The sequence below is a fragment of the Dipodomys merriami genome, unplaced genomic scaffold (genome assembly GCF_024711535.1).
Source record: "Dipodomys merriami isolate MVZ:Mamm:240054 unplaced genomic scaffold, mDipMer1.0.p SCAF_1, whole genome shotgun sequence".
NCBI lineage: Eukaryota > Metazoa > Chordata > Mammalia > Rodentia > Heteromyidae > Dipodomys > Dipodomys merriami.
Genome location: NW_027202270.1, coordinates 56,754,661 through 56,763,715, shown reverse-complemented (window position 1 = coordinate 56,763,715; position 9,055 = coordinate 56,754,661).

The window sequence follows — 9,055 nt, the reverse complement described above, 5'->3', positions numbered from 1 at the left end:
CTTTAGTACAATAATGAACAGAACTTACCTTTCTGGCTTTGAGACTCTTCTCAGCAAATATAAAAGGCATCACAATCATGAAACAGTTGAACCAACCACAGAATAATAACTCAAGAAGAGTGGGTAGATTACATCAAGACTTTATATTTTCTTTCATAATTTTATTATAGGAAAAGTCAGTTGTAGTAATGTTTGACATTTTTAGAAGTTTAAGTATTTACAGTTCAACTATTATTGCTACTCTTCTACAAACAGTAAAATGTCAATATGCAAAGGAATGCCTTAGGAGATTCATTAAACTAGCTGTTAATCACAAGCCTTCCATGGAATACTCTCTCCCCAGATGTCCTAAACTTGAAAACCATCATAGTCATGCACAGAAAGTACATCATTTAGAGATCTTCTTGTATAAAACAAGGGAGGATACAGCTGGATCTGCTTCTGAGGTTGGAGGAAGTGGGTACCTAGCTATACAGATTTACAATGCATTTTGTTTCCATTATATCTCCTGTCAAAGTGATGTCCTAATTTTGCTTTGTAAATTGGTACATATGTTTCCTGTTTCTACAACAGATTACTGTCCACAGTAGTCCAAAATATCACAGCTGTATGTCACAATTATGGGTCTTTCCAGGTTTTCAGCAGGCTGCTTGCATTTTCTGTTAGGAGTGCTAAAGGAAGGTTCTTTCTCACTCGTTGGAGCTTAAGAGTACCATGTTAACAGCTTATAGACACCTTCTTCCATCTTCAAAGCCAGTGACAGCAGGTCTAGTCAGTTTCACATCAAAACTCTATGACAAATTCCTTTGTTTCCTTCTATTTTTAAGGACTAATAGGGATGGGGCTAATTTAGGATAATCTCCCATCTCAATGCCTTTAATCATATTAATACATTTTTGTCTATGCAAAGAGGTAAATCATAAGTTCTAAGTATTATAACGGAGATCTCTTTGAGAAGCAGGATTTTTTTCCTACCATATCTGGACACCAGAGATGCTGAGTACCAAACAGATTTCTACAAGTGCTGTGTCCAACAACATCATCTTTATATCTCAGTGTAGCTGCTTCACACCGTTTTCTGTATTAGAAAAACTCACTTGTATTCATCTAGAGATTTACTTAAAGGCCAAAATTGCATGATGCCCTTCCCTGACTTACTCTAGAGTTCAGCCTTTGCAGGTTTACTTTGGCTCCTTAGGCACTGAGAAGACATTTTTATTCATCAATGTGTTCGAGATTGTGATCTTTAAGTGGAAATGTGCAAACAACCACGAAGTCCTAATATCACCTTGGAAATGCAAAAAAAAAAATTGATCTTTATTTTCAGACTTCAAATTACTTATCAGACCCTATAAAAGACAAAGTAAAGACCATAAAAACAAACGTATGGCATTGTTATCTCTGGCTGAAAAAGCAGGAGGCAAGAAAATCACAACACAATTTTGTCAGCAAACATTACTCTGAAATTCATTTATGGACTCATTTTTGAGTGCTTACTTTCTTCTTCTTTCATTGCTCGAACATATTCCCCTACACAAACCATTAATTTAGAAATATAAATAAGGCTTTGGAAGCCATTTTAAAGCATCAGAGAAAAACAGGAAATAATAAAGTAAATCAAGAATAAATCTGCTTAGATAATTACAATAGGCAAGTCATGAATTACACATGGTGTACTGCAGACAAGCCATGGTTTTCAGCATACAGCCTCATGCCAGAATTTGTATTTTAGGTTGGATGTTTTGTTGTTCATTTGTGTGATTTTATTCCTTATCAGGTTTTCTGTGATAGGAAATACTTCCAAAAGTGAATATTTGTCTATACCCACACTGTGGTCACACTCCAAACTGATTTTTGTACAAAACACCACTGCTCAATGTCATGTCAACAGGGACTTCATCTCTGATATATACGAGAATAGAAAAACTTAGGGATTCCCAAATTTACTGATCTATAGCACATGTTATTAGACAAACTATTAGATATATCAAAACATAAATTATAAATAAATAATGAAATAAATTATTGGGATAATTTATTGTTTAAAAAGGAGTGTTAAAATGAAAATGGAGTATTTATGCACATGAGGAAATGTTCACCATCCCTGGTTGCAAAGGAAATGCAAATAAAGACAACCCTGAGATACCACCTAACTCCAGTCAGAATGGCCCACATCCTAAAGTCAGTCAACGACAAATGCTGGAAGGGATGTGGAGAAAGAGGAACCTTATTACTTTGCTGGTGGGAATGTACACCAATACAACCACTTTGGAAAGCAGTCTGGAGGGTCCTCAGAAAGCCAAATATTGACCTCCCCTATGACCCAGCCATAACACTCCAAGGCATCTATTCTGAAAAACAGGAACCAGGATACAAGGACACATGAACCTCCATGTTTATTGCAGTACTGTTCATAATATCCAGGATATGGAAACAGCCCAGATACCCCATTACAGATGAATGGATCCAAAAATTGTGGGATCTATATACAATGGAATATTATGCAGCCATTAGAAAGGACAAAAATAATGGCATTCACAGGAAAATGGATGAAACTAGAAATCATGTTGAGTGAGTTAAGCCAAGAGCAAAGAGACAAACGGCATATGGTCTCCCTGATAAGTGGATGTTAAATCCAAAACATAAGGTGATATGACCAAAGTAAACAAGACTGGAGAAACAAAGGACCTCACTCATCTGGTCGAATCATTACTAAATGACCCCATGCTGCTGACCACATATATGGTATATAGGTGCACATCGGAGGGAAACTAGGAGGAGGACACAGAACCAGAGGGAAACAGGAGAAAACATACAACAGTGGGACACATCAGCTGCACTGGACATTGATTAAAATGAACTAAGCAACTCAAAGGCAGCAATGGGAGGGAGGGAATGAGTGGGGAAGAAGGACCAGCTGACACTAAGCAAAAAGAAAGGAATGTACATATCATCCGATGTGGAAGAAATAACTGCATTGTCAAAGCTCATAGAACTCATAACTTTATAGACCACAATAAAGACAATTTACATGTGTTTGTGACTTTGACTAAGTATCACTATCCCACAATACTGTGAAATTTATGAAATTTATGTAATCACTTAATCACAATAAAAATTTTGCAAAAAAGAAATGAGGCTTATGGTAGATTAATCCAATAAATATGTGGAAGAAATAGGAAGAGATAAAAAATCCGAGGACATATGGTAAGAGAATGCAAAGTTAATATATGAAAACTTGATTTAAGAGAGCATGCATAAAGTTAATGAGGTAATAGTCATGAAGGTATAAGGCTCATATCTATCACTAAATTCATTTTCATTTGTTTTATTCTCTTAGGTATGCCAATGTTTACCCTGCCGTCATTTAGAAAACTTCAAGACTGAAGAGAAAACCAAGTCCTTGAATTTAACTAATTTTGGTTGAAATTCAATAGTACTACTATCTGTATTAAGAATTTTGTGATCAGAGGGAGGGTCCAGAAAGAGTAATTTTGTCAATTAATAATAACTTCTATGATATTGGGGGCTGGGTGGGCACATGCTGTGTGTGAGAGCCTTTATATGAACTAGTTTTCTTATATATTAGAACAATGTGATGTCTTTAGCTCTGATCTCCAGCAATACTACTTTAGTGCTTTCTTTTCAAAAGATTCTGAAGGTCCCCAGGGCATAGAGCTAATAGTGAAGAAAATGAAGAATGTATGAAAACTGTGAGACAGAGACATTCTCTTCTCTCTATATTTATTTTCCTCATGATTCTGGAAAATGCATGCACTAATACAACATAATTTCATATTGTAGTTTCCCTATGTCCTTTTCACAATAGTCTGTTTTTGCTTGAAGTATTGGTGGAATAGATAACTCCCAATTCTCATCTTGAACCAAGAGGTGTTCAGATTTGCTATAAAATTAAAATTGTGATGAAGTTTTGATTGTTTCTTGCCAAAGCTGCATCAAATTAAAGCTATTATACAAGAAAGAGTTGAAAATATTGAGTTGCTACTACCCAAAAGATAGATTTTGTTCGGAAGTAAGCATTCCTCTAAAATCTTGAGTGTGAATAACTTTAGCCCAGACTTAAGCTACAGTCTTATCTTTCCCTACTGACTTTAGTTCAATCGTTTAATGACTTTTTCCATTGAACAGTGTTATCCAGCCTCTAATGACATAAACGATGGTTAAAACCACTGATAATTTCTTTTTCTGTACAGGTAACTTTTTAAATAAGTAATTTAACAATCCAGGGAGGATGAATACTGACCAATGAGTGAAAACAGATTGGATAAAGGAACTAGGATTGTCAGTATTCGGCAGAGATCAAACTACATCTTTACTAATGTCATCTTGAGGGTGATGCGAAATAGAGTATCCAGTGTTGGCTTTATTGTGATGATGGGTTTAGAAGCCTAAAACCATGGGGAAAAAAATAAAAGAATTTAGGGCTATGGTTATTAGAATTATCTTAATTGTTAATGAAGAAAAGGCATTCACAAATTTTACAGTGACTTGGAAAGTGATGGGGAAGGCTAGATTATTAATTAACAGAAGGAAATTTTTCTAATAAACAATTATGAGTAGATTGCCTCATGAGATATGAGTTATCTTCCACTTAAAATGGTCGTACAAATTCTGCAGGAGTCAAAGGACTATTGTACTAGTGCAGGGATTGACTAGATAAAATACCAAATATTTTCCAAATTGAAAAGTTCACTACAGCCAGATGAACTGTAGTGGCAGAATGATAACAAAATATTCTTGAATCAAGAAGATTTCACACTTCTCTCAAAGATAATAATCTGAGCCAGTAAAACTCAAAGCTCAGCTGGGCCCTGGGGGCTCACACCTGTAATCCTAGCTACTCAGGAGGGTGAGATCTGAGGATTGTGGTTCAAAGCCAGCCCAGGCAGGAAAGTCCATGAGACTCTTAACTACAATTAACTACCTGGAAACCGGAAGTAGCACTGTGGCTCCAGGTGGTAGAGCACTAGCCTTGAGCAAAAGAACTTATGACCTAGATTCAAGCCCCATAACCAACAATAACAAAAAATCCCTAAAACTCATGGATCTCTACTCATTTCTAAAGCACCTCACAATTGACAATTTGAAAGAAGACTATGATAAGGCTTGTTTTACCTTATGTTCTTCTCAAAAAAATGTCTGTGACATTTTGTGGTATGTTGGTATGTTGTTTAAGTAGAACTATGAAGAAGGCTGCTATTTCAATAGGACTGATGCATGCCCATCTGGGTAGATGGACACAAAACACTTCTCTGATAGACATATTTTGATAGAAGAGTTAAATCTTGTTTTACCTCTACAGATTTTTTTCACCTCACTTTCTCCTTGATTTTATCCCAAGTATTTTGAAAACCTTCCAGTTTTGACATCCATCCAATTGCTGGGAACTCTAGCATAAAATGAAGAAAGACACATGAAAAGAACAGCATTAAGTACATTCACATCACATTTATAAGGCAATCAGAGAAAAAACATATATACTCAAGATCTGTAGTTTTACATGTCTAGCAATCTATCTGATAAAGGAATACATCTCTTCTATATCTGTGCTTCAACTATTTATACTTCATTTCTTTAAACAATAACTATAATTCAATGCTATCTAACTGCCTTACATTTCATGACCAAAACTTAGGAAAAAAACCTCTTATGTACTAGTTGCAATGAATATTGTTAATGGTATCTCTTTGCTTCATAGATTTATTATAAATATCTAATTTGTGGCAAAATATTTCAACTGTAGAATGATATAGAAAAATAAATAAAATTATGTAGAATAATAAAACTATCCCCATGTTTAATGGCTTACTACATTAAGCTTTAGTCTCTTTACAGCAGATCAGGTTGAACTCTGTTGAGCTAATCTTATGTAGGCTAACTCAGATCACTGATGGTTACATGGCTTTACTCTCATTAATGATTAAACCATTTGTCCCTTATCAGTCAGCGACAGAGCCTCAATTCAACAGGTCTTCTGGAAAAAAATAACAGACACTTGCAAGTGCTTTTCCAAGACTCCCCTTGCTTCAACTTTGCTACCCTTTGATCAATACATGCCACATGACTAATAATTGCAAAAGCAGTGAACTCAAAGAGTGAGTAATGTAGAGCATGGCTTTGTGAATTGGATGTTTTGGAACATATAAAACCAATTAAGATAGTATCTGTAAAGGCAGGGTCAATGTAATTGTGTTTGTGTAAGAACTTACCTAAAAATGGACAGGCCCCTTACCTCAACTAATCAATATGCTATTGGCATTATACAGCAAGAAATTAAAATTTTAGATACCATCTATTGATACTATGTTAATTGACTGAAATGTTAAAATTATTCATAGTCATCATTCACTGAGGATCTCAGTTATTCCATGTACTCTACTAAGAGTCATTTTACAGCCCAATGAGGGGAAAAAAACATGCAGACTTCTTTCCAGTATGCTGTCAGTTTTGCTGGAAAATTTCCATCCTTAAATTGAAATGTTGGCTTTATTTCTATGTACTGAAGTGAAAAAGTTCAACATACCAAACTGCCTACTTTCCATGGTCTGGTCTATGTAAAACATAATTCAGCAACTTAAATATGACAATAGAAAGTATTTGTGCTTTGATCTCTTGTTTTCTATTTATTCTTTATCTTTTACTCTTCAGAAGATAAGAGTACTCATTACATGACCAAATCTAAGAACACTAGTGATAAGCCCCACTTCTTTCCACAAAACAATTCTATGAATAATTAGAAACAAAATTAACAACAAATGACCAGACACCTTTTTGTATTTCCTAAGAAGTCTTAATTTTATTAAGAATCACATGAATTTCTACCTCCTCAAACTTCTGAAGCAATTCAATGATTTCTATTACTGGAAGATAGTAAATACTATTAGGGTTTCTTTCCTTCAAAAAGTCTCTTTAGAGACAATACCACAATGGTAGCTACAAACCAAAAGACTATTTCATGTGAAGTTTGTTTTGCTTTATTTTCCTAGATTCCAAAAGCGACATGAATATTGACGTGAATATCACTTCTCTCCTTAGGAGTAAACACCCAAACAAATGAGCACATTTTAAAATAACAAAGATGGTACAAAAGTTCAATGTGCTGGAACATCCTTTAAAGTACTGAGGACTTTTCCATTTACAGCAGTCTTATTGTTACTGTCCTTGCCACATCTGCTATTCATTTCAGCTACCTCCCACAATTCCGTTCCCTTAGGTGCCAAAATGCTGCTACTAATAACTCTCAAGTACCTTCTTCTGTTCCTGAATCAAAGCTATCTCAGATATCCAAAAGGTTCTTAATACTAAGTGAATCTGTTCTCAGATTTGAGCTACCAGTCTTTAATTTAAGTGAATCTGTTTTGTGACCCCATGGAACAGTGGTAGTAAGGGGAACTGACGTGGAGAAGGAAAACATCAGTGTTTATTCTTTGTGATTAGTTCAGCCTTGTTCTTTCAAAGGTGGCTATGAACATTTGGCTATGAACACCTCTCTCAAAGGTGTCGGTGAACATAACTATAGCTATGACATAAATGTCCCAGAAAAGTCTTATTACTGAAAACAGAAAAATCATTCCCTATGCTGGGAATGTGGCATAGTGGTAGAGTGCTTGCTTAGCATGCATGAAGCCCTAGGTTTGACTCCTCAGTACTACAAAAAATGCCAGAAGTGTTGCTGTGGCTCAAGTGGTAGAGTACTATCCTTGACCAGCAGAAGTCAAGGATAGTGCATAGGTCATGAGTTCAAGCCCCAGGGCTGGCAAAAAAAAAATCATTCCATAAAGGAGAGTTTTCTGTGACATAAGTCCTCTTTGCAAATGGAGATTTTTGCGGTTTGAATTTCCCAATAAGGAGGCCAATACGCATGTCTAGAGTAAACAACTGCAGCTCCTCTTTAAAGGCCAAAGATGGAGAGGGAGTGGTGTTTTTGTTCCACAGGCACAGATGCATTCAGCTTTAAAACAACCTCCTACTTCATCCCTCTCTGCATCTTCTTGCCAAGCTCTGTGGAAATCTTGAGTTTTGGATCCCCTCCAACGCCACATCCCGTCCATATGCCTACTGCAGAGGAAGGTATTCCGCAGGCTCTTTCCCTTGCTCCATGAATGATTCATGGGTTAGCATCTTAAATACTTACTGAATGAAGGACCTAATGCCTTGCAAACCTGATCTGACGTCAAAGAAATGTGTTAGGGATATGCTTCTAGTACTGATTGTTTATCTTTGTTCAGTCCAGATTGGGAAAGTCCTCTTTCAGGCAAGCAGCGAGTATGGCAGTATCCTCTTCTTTATGAAGGACCCTTTAGCTCTAGTGTCAATAGAGAATGGACTTTTACTGGTAAAAATATATTTAAGTTTTCCTCAGGAAAAAGTAAATAAAATGTTAATTCTACTACTTTCTTCCAAGAAAAGCAAGCCACACTGAAAAATTACTTTCAGTCTACAACAAAATAATTTTTAAAAACTTGAATATCTACGGTGAGAGGCTGATAACTAAAGTAAGGGGAAATAGTCAAAGCATTGTAGAGGATAGGTTGGCCCTCCATGTCCACACATGCAACCATGTGCGGATTGAATGTATTCAGAAAAAAAAATACGTCTGTGTTGAACATGTACATACTTTTACCATGTCATAACAGTTACACTGTATTAGAAATAATACACAATTTGGGAAAGTTGTAAAATACCTGAGAGGACATGAGGTAGTTTACATGAAACTATCACACAATTTTATTTAAGGGCTTCAGTCATCCACAGGTTTTTGTAGAAAGTCCTAGCCTGTCCTAAGGATACGAAAGAACAACCAGACCTACCCATTTTAACAAGCCACAACCCCTATACTGTCACAGTTCAGTGACTTTTAACTGAACACATGGAACCAAAGTTGCCAGAATTCTTGAAATTCAGAAGTTCCAAACCCTTGGTCTTAGGTGAAATGCCCCCCCTTGAAACATTGGCCAAATATGACTAATTTAAGCATTGTCTAAGTCAAAGAAGCACATCTATAGACTAGACTTGACCAGTATAGCCAAAATTC